Source organism: Carassius auratus, unplaced genomic scaffold (assembly GCF_003368295.1).
Source record: "Carassius auratus strain Wakin unplaced genomic scaffold, ASM336829v1 scaf_tig00026059, whole genome shotgun sequence".
NCBI classification, from domain to species: Eukaryota; Metazoa; Chordata; class Actinopteri; order Cypriniformes; family Cyprinidae; genus Carassius; species Carassius auratus.
The window spans coordinates 78,050-90,617 of NW_020525483.1; the positions used below are offsets into that span (position 1 = coordinate 78,050).

Below are 12,568 nucleotides of genomic sequence, written 5' to 3' on the forward strand. Positions count from 1 at the left end.
CAGGAGGAGGAAACAGTTAAGACATCTTTATATCATGTAAGAAATATATAGAATAAGTCAAGGCATCAAGAATCAGCTACAGTAGAGAATCATGTAAAAAAAAATATAGTAACATATGGAAATAATGAACATATGGAAAAGAATTTAATTAATATATAGTAAGTTAAAGTGATAGCCTACAGCAGATGGCCGTAATGCAACACTATGGATGCCAACTGAAGTAAAATAAATAAATAAAGATTTCGCCTGGCGTCGCGGCGATGACGTCATCACCCGCGCGCTCACAACAGCCAGCATCGAGTCTATGGTTCGTAGCGGGATCGCGAATCATTTGAGTCAGTTTGGGGTTGGCGAATCATTTGATTCAGTTTGGGGATCGCGAATCATTTGAGTCGGTTCGGGAGTTCGTAGCGGGATCGCGAATCATTTGAGTCAGTTTGAGGTTCGCGAATCATAGCTGTATATGGATAGGCATTTTTAACTAATTTTGTAGCTAGTTCTAATTACGTTTTCCACGCGTGTTTAGGTGCGATATGTGAACTCGTATTTTTTGTTTTAAAAACGGTGTTATTTTTAAATGACTTGGTTAAAAACTGGACACAATATATTTTGTTTTTGAGCAACATTCAGAATGTTAGAAACAGAATTAGTTTATTTTTTTTTTCTTTGATTTGTTTCCTAAAAATAAATAAAGAAATAAAGACTGGCGTCGCGGCGATGACGTCATCACCCGCGCGCTCACAACAGCCAGCATCGAGTCTATGGTTCGTAGGGAGGAGCCAAGATGGCGTCCGAGGCAGACGGAGTATTTTGCTGTTAGAGTTTATATTCGTTTTTCACACCCACTGAACGACGTTATAAATATTGATTTGATGTATTGAGTGAGGCATTGAACAACAGTGTAACAAATGTGTAATCGGTAACCTTTAGCCTTTATAATAATCTACAAAGTGACGGCCGAAAGCTACATACAGGTGGAAACTTTTCCCTCAGTTGTTTGATTTAATGGCGGAAAGGAGACGAGGGAGAAATACGGACAAAGGAAAATCTGTTTCTGGGAAAGATCGTTCCACTGACCGCACTGATAATCAAAAAAGGGAAGTTATGGAGGTGCATTCATATGCTCGCTGCAGTAGTCCAGAGCTAACTCCAGTCCCGGATTCGGAGCCATGCACGCCAGATCCCAAGAAAAGTAAACCGGAGCCAACGCTTTCTGAGGTACAAAATAACATTGTGCAAATATTGGCAGAGAAAATGAATCAAAATACTGAAACCCTACATCAAGAGATCAAACAAAACCGAGAATGCATAAACTCTTTAAAAGAAGCCACTGAATATCTCTTCAAAGAGATGCGTGATGTTAAGAAAGACATTGTGACGCTTAAGGAGTCGAACGAAGAACACCAGAAGAGAATATCAGAATTGGAAGAAAGAGTTAATGAAGCTGAGAGGTACCAAAGAAGGTGGAATTTAAGGCTGTACGGTTTAATAGAGCAGGAAGGAGAGAATGTCAAGCAACGGGTGATCGACATATGCCGCGCCGTGGTCCCGGAGTCTGGAGATAACTTTGCTCATCACATTGATGTTGTTCATCGCGTCGGAAGGAAAAGCGCAGAGAAAGTTCGACCGATCATCTTGAGGTTTACAGCGAGATCAGCCAAGGAGCTACTGTGGAAGAGCTCGAAGGGATCAGAATATCTCCAGTCCAGAAAGTTAAGATTCGGAGAAGACCTAACAACGAAAGACAAAGACACACGCAACAGACTTTGGCCTCAAATTGAAGCTGCACGCAAACAAGGGAAGAAGGCTTTTTTTTGTCGGTGCCAAAGCTATAATCGATGGCAAAGAAATCCGTGGATAGATTATGTCTTATGTAAGATGATATTTCAGTTTTTTGAGGTTAAGGGCAAAGGTTATCCTTTCTAAGAGACTTGAAAGTAAAATGTAACATTATACATTTGTCTACGAGTTATACGAGTTATAATATAACTTAAGCCTTATGTTGCTTTGAGTAACCTATCTTTATTTTGGTTTGTATATTAGGACTAAGCTAATTGTCAAATTACTATTTTATTATTATTATTTATTTATATTATTATTATTATTATTATTATTATTTTCAATTGAAAAAGATAGGTAGACTTGGCATTATTTATGTCACATAATAAGGTGATTTACACAACTGTTCTTGGGTGATTGGAAAACACTTGACTTGTTTTTTTACACTATGTCTTTATGTTTATATTCGTTCAATGTTAAGGGCATTCGTGATTTGTTAAAGAGAAAAGCTATCTTTTTATTTCTTAAAAGATTTAAGGCGGACTTTTATTTTTTGCAGGAAACTCATGCAGTAACTTCTGATTTAGTTTTTTGGAAAAATCAATGGGGTAGTGATATCTGGTTGGCTTATGGGAGTAATAAGTCAGCAGGGGTCGCAGTCTTGAAAGGAAATTATAAAGGAAAAATTCTCAAAAGTAAAGCTCATTCTTGCGGAAGATGGTTAATTTTGGTTGTGGAAGAAGAAAATAATATTTTAATTTTGGGGAATATTTATGGTGATAATTATATTCTAAAAAACAGGGTGTTATTACAAAATTTTAGAGAAGAAATTCTGGATTTCTTTAGAATATACCCAAATGCCAAGTTGATTATAGGTGGTGATTGGAATACTATTAATGATCCTTATGTGGATTGCTTTCCTCCCCGTGTTAATAGACAGTCCCAATATACTGATATATTTAATTTATGTTCCCAATTAAATTGTCGAGATGAATGGAGGCATAGGAATATTGATAAGATGGACTTTACATGGAGTAATAGGGATAGTTCTCTACAATCTAGAATTGACTTTTGGTTAACATCTGAGGAACTTGGAAATCAAGTTCAGGAGACTGACATTGTGCCTTCAGTTTTCAGCGATCATAAAATGATCCATATAGTTATTTGCCTTGGTGATACAAGAACTCGAGGATCCAAATTTAACTATTGGAAATTAAACAATTCACTTATTGAAGATATTCAGTTTAAGGATAAGGTTAAAATTGTAATAAAGAGATGTTATAATAATGCTAGAATTTCAGGTTTATATGGAACAAATTGGGAAATTATGAAATATGAAATTAGAAAATTTGCTGTCTCGAGAAGTAAGGAAATAGCCAATGCAAAAAAAAATAGAGAAAATGTTTTAATTCAAAACATAATGGATATATATGACAAACAAGTGGTAAATGAACAAGATAAAAGTATTTTAATAAAATTACAAATGGAATTAGAACAAATTTATGAACACAAAGCTAAGGGTGCTTTTATAAGGTCAAGGAGAATATGGTTAGAAAAAGGTGAATCGAATTCTAAGTATTTTTTCAATCTTGAAAGGCAAAATGGTGATTTTTCCTCTTTAAAGAAACTTCGAATTAATGATTCTCTTACAGTGGACCCAAAAGTAATATCTAATTTTGTTGCGAAGTTTTATGAAAAATTATACTCTCAAACTAATAATATAAGTAACAGTGCTCTTTTTCTGGACTCCCTTAAAAATAATGTGAAAGTTATAGTTGAGCATTCTAAATGCATATGTGATCAAGACATAACTCTAGAAGAAATTCATAAAGGTATTGAAAAGCTTAAAAATAATAAAGCACCAGGGAACGATGGGCTGACCTGTGAATTTTACAAAGAATTCAAAGAAGATATTTCAGAGTTTCTTTTATGTGTCTTTAAGGAAATATTGCAAAATGAAGTAATGTTGCCAACTATGTTACAGGGATTGATTACACTGATTCCTAAGCCAGGTAAAGACCTATTAAATATAGAAAATTGGAGACCTATAACTCTTATCAATAATGATAGTAAATTACTTTCACACATATTTGCTAGTCGTCTAAAGTTAGTTTTAAATGAAATTATAGACGATTGTCAGTCTGGCTTCTTAAGTGGTAGATATATTGGTAATAACATTAGATTAATATTAGATTTAATTGACTATAATTTTCTTTTAAATGATGATAGTTATATTTTCTTTATAGATTATTATAAAGCATTTGATACTGTAAACCACAATTTTTTATTTAAAGTTCTTGATTTCTATAATTTTGGCAAAAACTTTATCCGTGCAATTCGAACATTATATAATAATTGCAATAGTTCTGTTAAACTGCCCTTCGGAACCACTCCTAGATTTAATATAGCTAGAGGTGTTAAACAAGGAGATCCATTATCTCCTCTGTTATTTTTATTGATAATGCAAGTATTGTATCTTCATATTAAAATCAATCCATTTCAAGGTATCCAGTTGGACAGTAATGTGATTAAATGTTCCCAGTTAGCAGATGATACAGCAATTTTTCTAAAAGACATAAAAGAATTAAAAATAGCTCTTGGGTGTCTTAATGAATTCTATTTAGTATCAGGGTTAGCTATAAATCTTAAAAAGTGTGAATTATTTGCTTTAAAAGAAAGACCCAGTAACTTAACTGAATGTTGTGGGATTCCAATAAAAGACCATATTACTTATTTAGGAATTAAGATATGCAAAGACCAAAAAGAAAGAATAAATCTTAATTACATTCCATTAATTAATAAAGTTCAAAAGAAATTCAACATTTGGCTAATGAGAGACCTATCTCTAAATGGAAGAGTTTTATTATCCAAATCTGAAGGTTTATCTAGACTAGTATACATTGCAATGGCTATAGACATTCCAAAACGTATTATTAATGCAATAAATAAATCTATATATAATTTTATTTGGAAAAATAAACTTCATTATTTGAATAAAAAAACACTTTGTAATCCAATTAACCAAGGTGGGCTAAATGTACTTGATTTTGAATTGTCTAACACTATTTTTAAAATCAAGTGGATACAAAATTATATTCGTTCAAAAAATAAACTATGGTATTACATCCCTAATATTATTTTTAAAAATGTAGGTGGCATTGAATTTCTTCTTAATTGTAATTTTAATATTAGTAAGCTCCCCATAAAACTTTCCAATTTTCACAAGCAGGCATTGTTGTCATGGATGATTATATACAAACACAATTTTTCCCCTCACAAATGCTTAATTTGGAACAATAAATATATTACACACCAAAATAAATCTCTCTTTTTAGTTAATTGGTTTAGAAACGATATTTTGTTGGTTTCACAACTTTTAAATAGTAATGGTCAGGTTCTTACCTATTTAGAATTTCTAGAAAAATTTTGCTTCTATATACCTATCAAAGAGTACAAGATGGTAATAAATTCTATTTCCTCAGAGCTTAGGAAATTATTAGAAAATGATGTAGATCACAAACCAAATTTAGATTTTAGTCTTAAATTGGAAGGTATAAATATAAAAGAAAAAAATGTAATAATAATTTTCTTAGAATGATCTGTCGAATTTCCTGTGTCCCTTTAGCCATTGGTTTTTGGAGATCACAATTTCAAGATATTAATTGGAACGAGACTTTTAAGATCTCAAGACGGTTTTGTATAACAAATAAAGTTAGAGAGGTATCATTTAAAATTGTTCATCGTATTTATCCTGTAAAAGAGGTAATTGCAAAATTTTGTAAAGACATTGACTTGAAATGTGCTTTCTGTGATGAGAAAAATGAGAGTATTGAACATTTATTTTATGATTGTATCTATACAAAATTATTTTGGTGTGATCTGGTTTTTTTTGTTAAGCAAAGCACGAACATAGAATTAGAACTCAAACAAAAGGATGTTTTATTTTTTTATGAGTATGCTGTTGATTTCAAAATTTGGTATATTGTAAATTTGCTCATTATATATGGAAAATTCTTTATTCACAAATGTAAATGGGCGGGGAAAAAACCTAATTTTACTCACTTTAAAATAGAAATAGGTCACTATCTGTATACATTAAAAGAAACAAGAAATAACAAAGCAAAAAAAACTGTAAATTATTTTAAAGCCCTAAATCTTGTTTTTGAATAATTTGTATTTATTTATGTATTTTATTGTTTCATTTATTATTGTTTATATTTTGATGTAATTGATACGTTATTGCCCTTGTATGTTCTTGTTCTAAAACTGCAATAAAAAATAAAAAATAAAAAAAAAAGAGTCTATGGTTCGTAGCGGGATCGCGAATCATTTGAGTCAGTTTGGGGTTGGCGAATCATTTGATTCAGTTTGGGGATCGCGAATCATTTGAGTCGGTTCGGGAGTTCGTAGCGGGATCGCGAATCATTTGAGTCAGTTTGAGGTTCGCGAATCATAGCTGTATATGGATAGGTATTTTTAACTAATTTTGTAGCTAGTTCTAATTACGTTTTCCACGCGTGTTTAGGTGCGATATGTGAACTCGTATTTTTTGTTTTAAAAACTGTGTTATTTTTAAATGACTTGGTTAAAAACTGGACACAATATATTTTGTTTTTGAGCAACATGCAGAATGTTAGAAACAGAATTAGTTTATTTTTTTTTCTTTGATTTGTTTCCTAAAAAGAAATAAAGACTGACATCTTTATTTAACCTAAATCTGTTATTACAGTTATTTAATTTTTGTTATATGATTCATATACATATAATGTATATCATTTAATATCATTTAGTTATATAATAATAATCATACACATAATTTGATTTAATAATAACCCAATCTGAAGCAAAAACAGAATGTTCTGACAAGCTTGTTATATGACAATCTCTTAATGAAAAATATGAACATTTATCAATGTTTTAAACAAAAAATAAAAAAAAAATAATGGTAAATTAAATTGAAAGACTAATTATTAATTGGATGAAATACTGCTTGAAAAAAAAATTCAGTGTATATCTGGCCTCTTATAGTTATCTTCATCTTAACAATCATGAACTCTTTAATCCAAATTTGACGTTTGTTTGGTTTCAACTAGGGCTGGGATAAACGATAATTTTTTAAACGATTAATCTAGCGATTATTTTTTTCGAGGCATCGATTAATCTAATGATTAATTTTTCAGACCGATTCGATTTTGATTATCTCCCCATTAATTGACTACTAACAATTTATACATGTTGATTTACATATCTGAATGAAAAAAACATGAATTCCTTAACACTGCAATATATGTTTATTGCTCTTAAAATTACAATATAAAGACTGACTAAGAATGCATTATTTTTGCACTTGTATAGAGATAGCATTCAATAAAACCTTGAAGCCTTGAAAACACATAGCTTACTGAAACAAGCTTACTGAACACATAGGGCCTAGCTTACTGAAAAAAAGTTATTCTTTCAGATGAAAATAACAACAACTTGATGTCTAGCATTCAATAAAAAAGGTCACCCAAAATACTTGTTTAGAGCAATTGAAAGAATACAGTAACCAATGTAAACTTGAGGGCTTTAAGCTAATACAGAGCAGGGGCGTAGATTACGCGGGGGATGCAGGGGACGTGTCCCCCCCACTTTTAATATCATGGAAATTCGTCCCCCGCACTTTTTCGGTCAAGTTTGTCTCATAGAGGTTTTCAAGAGCTGGTGTGAATAAATATAGATTTAAACTCAAAGAGACGGGACAGTCTGCATATGATTTGATATTTAATTCGGACCCAGAACACAGCGAGATGGACATCACAGAGCGCAAACACTCCTGTAGTGTGCGTTTCATTCATACTCGAAGCCGGAGGGCGCTCTCGCGCAGAAAGTCATTTCAGGAAGATCCTAATATGGGCAAAAGCGTCCAGCTATCACTGTATGAATATAGTTTTTACAGAGAAAAAAAAAAGCCCAGAAACTTTTGCAAACACGAAGACATTAAACATACGATTGCAACAATATATGGTTTTTCAAGTAATCTCCAGCAGGTGATAAAGGATGAACAATGCAGTACCAATTGATATAGCATTTATTACAGAATATAAACTATTCTGCCTTATTATGTGATAAAAAAAAATCGTTTGTAGTATATAAACAAATCATTATTATTTGTTATTGTCCAGCAGTTATAGATTTCTACGCCATTTAAAAGCTAGAAATTTGAGAAAAATTTAAGTTGCCTATAGTATCCAAGCCTGCATTTATTTGATCCAAAGTAAAGCAAAACAGTAAAATTGTGAAATATTTTTACTAACCTATTTAAATTAACTGTTTTCTATTTGGATATATTTCAAAATGTAATTTACTGAGATTTCAAAGCTGAATTTTTAGTATCATTACTCCAGTCACACGATCCTTCAGAAATAATTCTGATATTCTGATTTGCTTCTCAAAAAAAACTAAAAAAAACAACAACAAAAAACACATTATGATAATGTTGAAACCAGCGGAGTAGATTTTTTTTTTCAGGTTTCTTTTATCAATAGAAAGTTCAGAAGAACAGCATTTAATTTGAAATAGAAATCTTTTGAAAAATTATTACTTTATCATCACTTTTGATCAATTCAAAGTGAAGTGACATACAGCCAAGTATGGTGACCAATACTCAGAATTCGTGCTCTGCATTTGACCCATGCAAAGTGCACACACAGTGAACACACACACCAGGAGCAGTGGTCATCATTTATGCAGCGCTGCCCGGGGAGCAGTGGTGTTGCTGGCCTGAGACTCGAACCCTCAAAAGAGTCCTTGCTAAATATAAGTGTTCATTTCTATAAAAAACATTTTTGTCAGAAATGTGATTGAAGAGGACAGTGTGATCTCTCATTAGGGCTCAAGCCCGAAGGGGCGAAGAGCCCTATTGTTCTTCTAAGGATTATTCTTCTTCTTATTTTCTCTTGTAATTACTGTATCACAGATCTCTGTTTTAACTGGAGCAGATTCTTTTTCTGATGAAAATGTTTTTTTGTTGTGGTTATTTTTCTTTCTAGAGAGACAAACCACACTGCTTTAGTAACCGCTAACAAGCTTGTATAGTCTGATGTGTTTGATTTCATGTTCATGATCCTGGCTGCCACATCTCTGCTGTTAAAGACTCTGACACAAACAGAGAAACCACACACATGTACACACACACACACACACACACGCTTCCCTCTCACACACATGTACAAACCACATGAATCCAGAGCTTCCTCTTCTGGTTTGTTGCAGTTACACCGCAGAAGAGCCTGAAATAAACTGCAGAGCGGGAGCAGGAGAGCTGTGATAGTGGAGAGTTTTCAGATATATCACCATCCTTCAGCAACACTACACTGCCTTTAGAGCGCTCTTTTCTCATTTAAAACTCCAATGCATCTGATATTGTGCTGTGGTGCTTGATAGTAAAAGAACTGTTGATAGTTCTGCCATTTAGATTCAGATTCAGATTCAGATTCAACTTTATTGTCATTGCACATGTGGGCACAAGGCAACGAAATACAGTGGACGGGGAAGAGATAACAGCAAAACATTAGGAAAGAGAGGAGAAAAAAACCAGCACCCAGACTGTGCTCCTATGGGAGCACCGTTTGAGAACAGTAAAAACACCACAGCACAAATGCACATAATCAATACACCATAAACACACGACTAGCAACTGGGGATGGAAATTTGGGGGGTCGAGGTGATCCAGTCCAGGCAATCAGCATCCGGTCCAACAGCCATTATAGCGCTGGTCACAGGCCCGCTTGCCAGACTGGCGGAACAAAGCGGCGAAGGCGAGGGATGGGGGTGGGGGGTGAGTGCATATCTGTATATGTGTAAGAGTTTGTGTATTTGTAGGCCTGGAGAATTGCGATTCTCTCTAGATGCCTCAGTCCGCAGATTATACAGCGTCACAGCAAATTGCCATGGAGACAGCCTTGGTCAGGTCCTAGACAGAGTCAACAATCAGCAGGTGTGGGGGGAAACGGGTGAGGAACGCAGAGTCTCTCGCTGCCGTGCTTTCCAAGGAGAAATTTGGTTTCCAGCCAAGGCCAAGCTGGTAGTTGAGCCGAAAGAAGATAAGATACCACTTGTTTTGGTCTAGTAGCCGCATTCCAATTTAACGGTCACTATGATTGTCCCTTTTATTCTCCAAATCCTCCAATTTCCCTTCCAAAGCCGTGAGCTTCTTCGTGATGTTATCCATATTGCGGTTAATAGTCTCAGTCTCAATGCTGACCGCTCTGCCCACTGCTTCAATCATGACGGGCAGCCTTGTGAGGCTTTGAACAGCTGTTCCCGTCTTCTGAATTTTCCGATAACCCAGGGCAAAGCCTAATCCAATCAGCAGAAGTAGACGAGATAAGAGAAACAGGCGAAGCAGGGAAGACAGGGAGGAGAGGAAAGAAATGCGACCGCCTCCGTTGAGAGCTTATCCCACACTGGTTAATGAACGGATCAGTATCATTATACGGCAAGTTGATATATGTCAATTGTAAATGATGTAAATCATGTACATTTTCTGTTGTGATTTTTATCCATCAGTGAACTCTAAACTCTAACTCTAGTGATTTCACAACAAACTGTAGTCGATTAGCAGAATTTACCATGTAAGGTGAAGCAATAGACCAAAATGACGGAAAGCACTTTGAATCATCTGTCGGTGTTTAAAAATAAATCAGTAAATGACGGAAATATTTCTGTTAATGCAACCTCTGCAATAAATGCAGTTTTAAAGTCAGCAGTTTGTGTGGGAGGCTTGCCAAAATGATGTTATTTAGTAAAAAATCTGCTGCATACTCTGCCACCAAATGTCTAAATAAGTAATAACTAATATATTAATAATAGAGCTAATGTGGCAATTAAAGTTACTTAAGAGCATGATATGCTATTGATATATATACACACACACACACACAGTGCTGCATGAAAGTTTGTGAACCCTTTACAATTTTTTATATTTCTGCATAAATATGATCAATATGTGTTACACATAAATATGTAACACTGGGTCATTTTTCTCAAATAAATGACAGAAAATATCTTTGTCTCATTTGTTTGATTGGGTTTTCTTTGTCTACTTTCAGGAATTGTGTGATAATCTGATGATGTTATGGGTCATATTTATGCAGAAATATAGAAAATTGCAAAGGTTTGAAGAACTTTAAACACTGTGTGTGTGTACTGTATGTGTCACATATATATTAGTTCAACACATTAGTTCTATTATTAATATATTAGTTATTACTTATTTAGACATTTGGTGGCAGAGTATGCAGCATAGTTAAATAAAATCATCTTGGCAAGCCTCCCACACAAACTGCTGACTTTAAAACTGCATTTATTGCAGAGGTTGCATTAACAGAAATATTTCTGTCATTTACTGATTTATTTTTAAACACTGACAGATGATTCAAAGTGCTTTCCGTCATTTTGGTCTTTTGCTTCACCCTACATGGTAAATTCTGCTGATAGACTAAAGTTTGTTGTGAAATCACTAGAGTTAGAGTTTAGAGTTCACTGATGGATAAAAACCACAACAGAAAATGTATGATTTATATCAATTAAAATAGTCATATTTCAAATTGCCTCTGAATAATTATCTGATGATGTTTTGGTTCATATTTATGCAGAAATATAGAAAATTGTGATATACAGTATACATTGTGTGTGTGTGTGTGTGTGTATAACTTATATATATATATAAGTTTGTAGCACTTAAACATTGAAAATGTCACAAAAAGAAATAAAGTAATATTAACTCATCATATCTCCCACTTATGATGCCAGGGGCACAACTATCCAGTGTTAGAGGGGTATATTAGCCTGCCATAATTATTGTATATATGTACAAGCACATATATATATATATATATTTTAAATCCAACTACGAGCAACAGCAAAAATAAATACAATAGAGTAAAGATTATTAGAAGTAAACTTGATTTTTATTTATTTCTGAATTTATTTTTATTTTTTTTAGGGAGGTCTAGCATTAGTTTTTAGGTACAGAAATTGAATAAAGTAATCAAATGTAAAACAGCATTTCATATTTGACAGAATAAATTAAAGATTGTTCTTTATTAAAGTTACAGAAGCTTTTAAATCAAGAGCACTGAGTGATTTCTTTGTTGTTGCTGTTCGATATATATACTAATATAATATAATATAATATTCATAATCAGTTCATCTTTAGTAATATATTTCTCCACTGGCATAAAGATACGGTCACCAACTATGATAGCATATTAGTTTTGAGACAAAACTTTGTTTCAGTGATTTCTGATGGGAATAAGTTATTCTGCTGTTGATTGCACTTCTTGTACTTTATTGACTAATTAAGGTCAGAATATAGGCTATAGTTTTATTACTCTCTTTCGAACACACATTTAGCAGTCAGTTGTGTTTATAACAGACATCAGCAGAATGTGGCTTCTCTTGAACATACGTCAGCACACAGCAGATATTTAGGTTGGAACAGGCAAGACCAAAACAGATCTAAAACAAACAAGCGCACGACCCTGTCCAAGATGATGATGCTTTTAGTTGCTCTTTTCCTTGGAAACATTCCTTCATTTGCTTTCTCTGCATCATCCCAGCCACGTAAGTATTTTACAACTGCACTATTTTGAAATGTAATGTTTTTTTTTTTCCTTTAGTTTGATTGGAGTTGGGTTTGTTGGATTTTTTTTTATTTCTTCCTCTTCTTGTGGTTTAATATGCTCTTTAAAACTATGGAAGTATGTGGTTCTACAGCAGTTAAGATGTTAAAATCTAATATGTT

General features: G+C 33.5%; 1 protein-coding gene across 1 annotated transcript in view; it reads left to right on the forward strand.

Annotated features, from left to right (window-relative positions):
- The window catches only part of LOC113078586 (NLR family CARD domain-containing protein 3-like), a 66,975-nt gene that overhangs the window by 24,717 nt on the left and 29,690 nt on the right, over nt 1-12,568 (forward strand). The window lies entirely within an intron of this gene.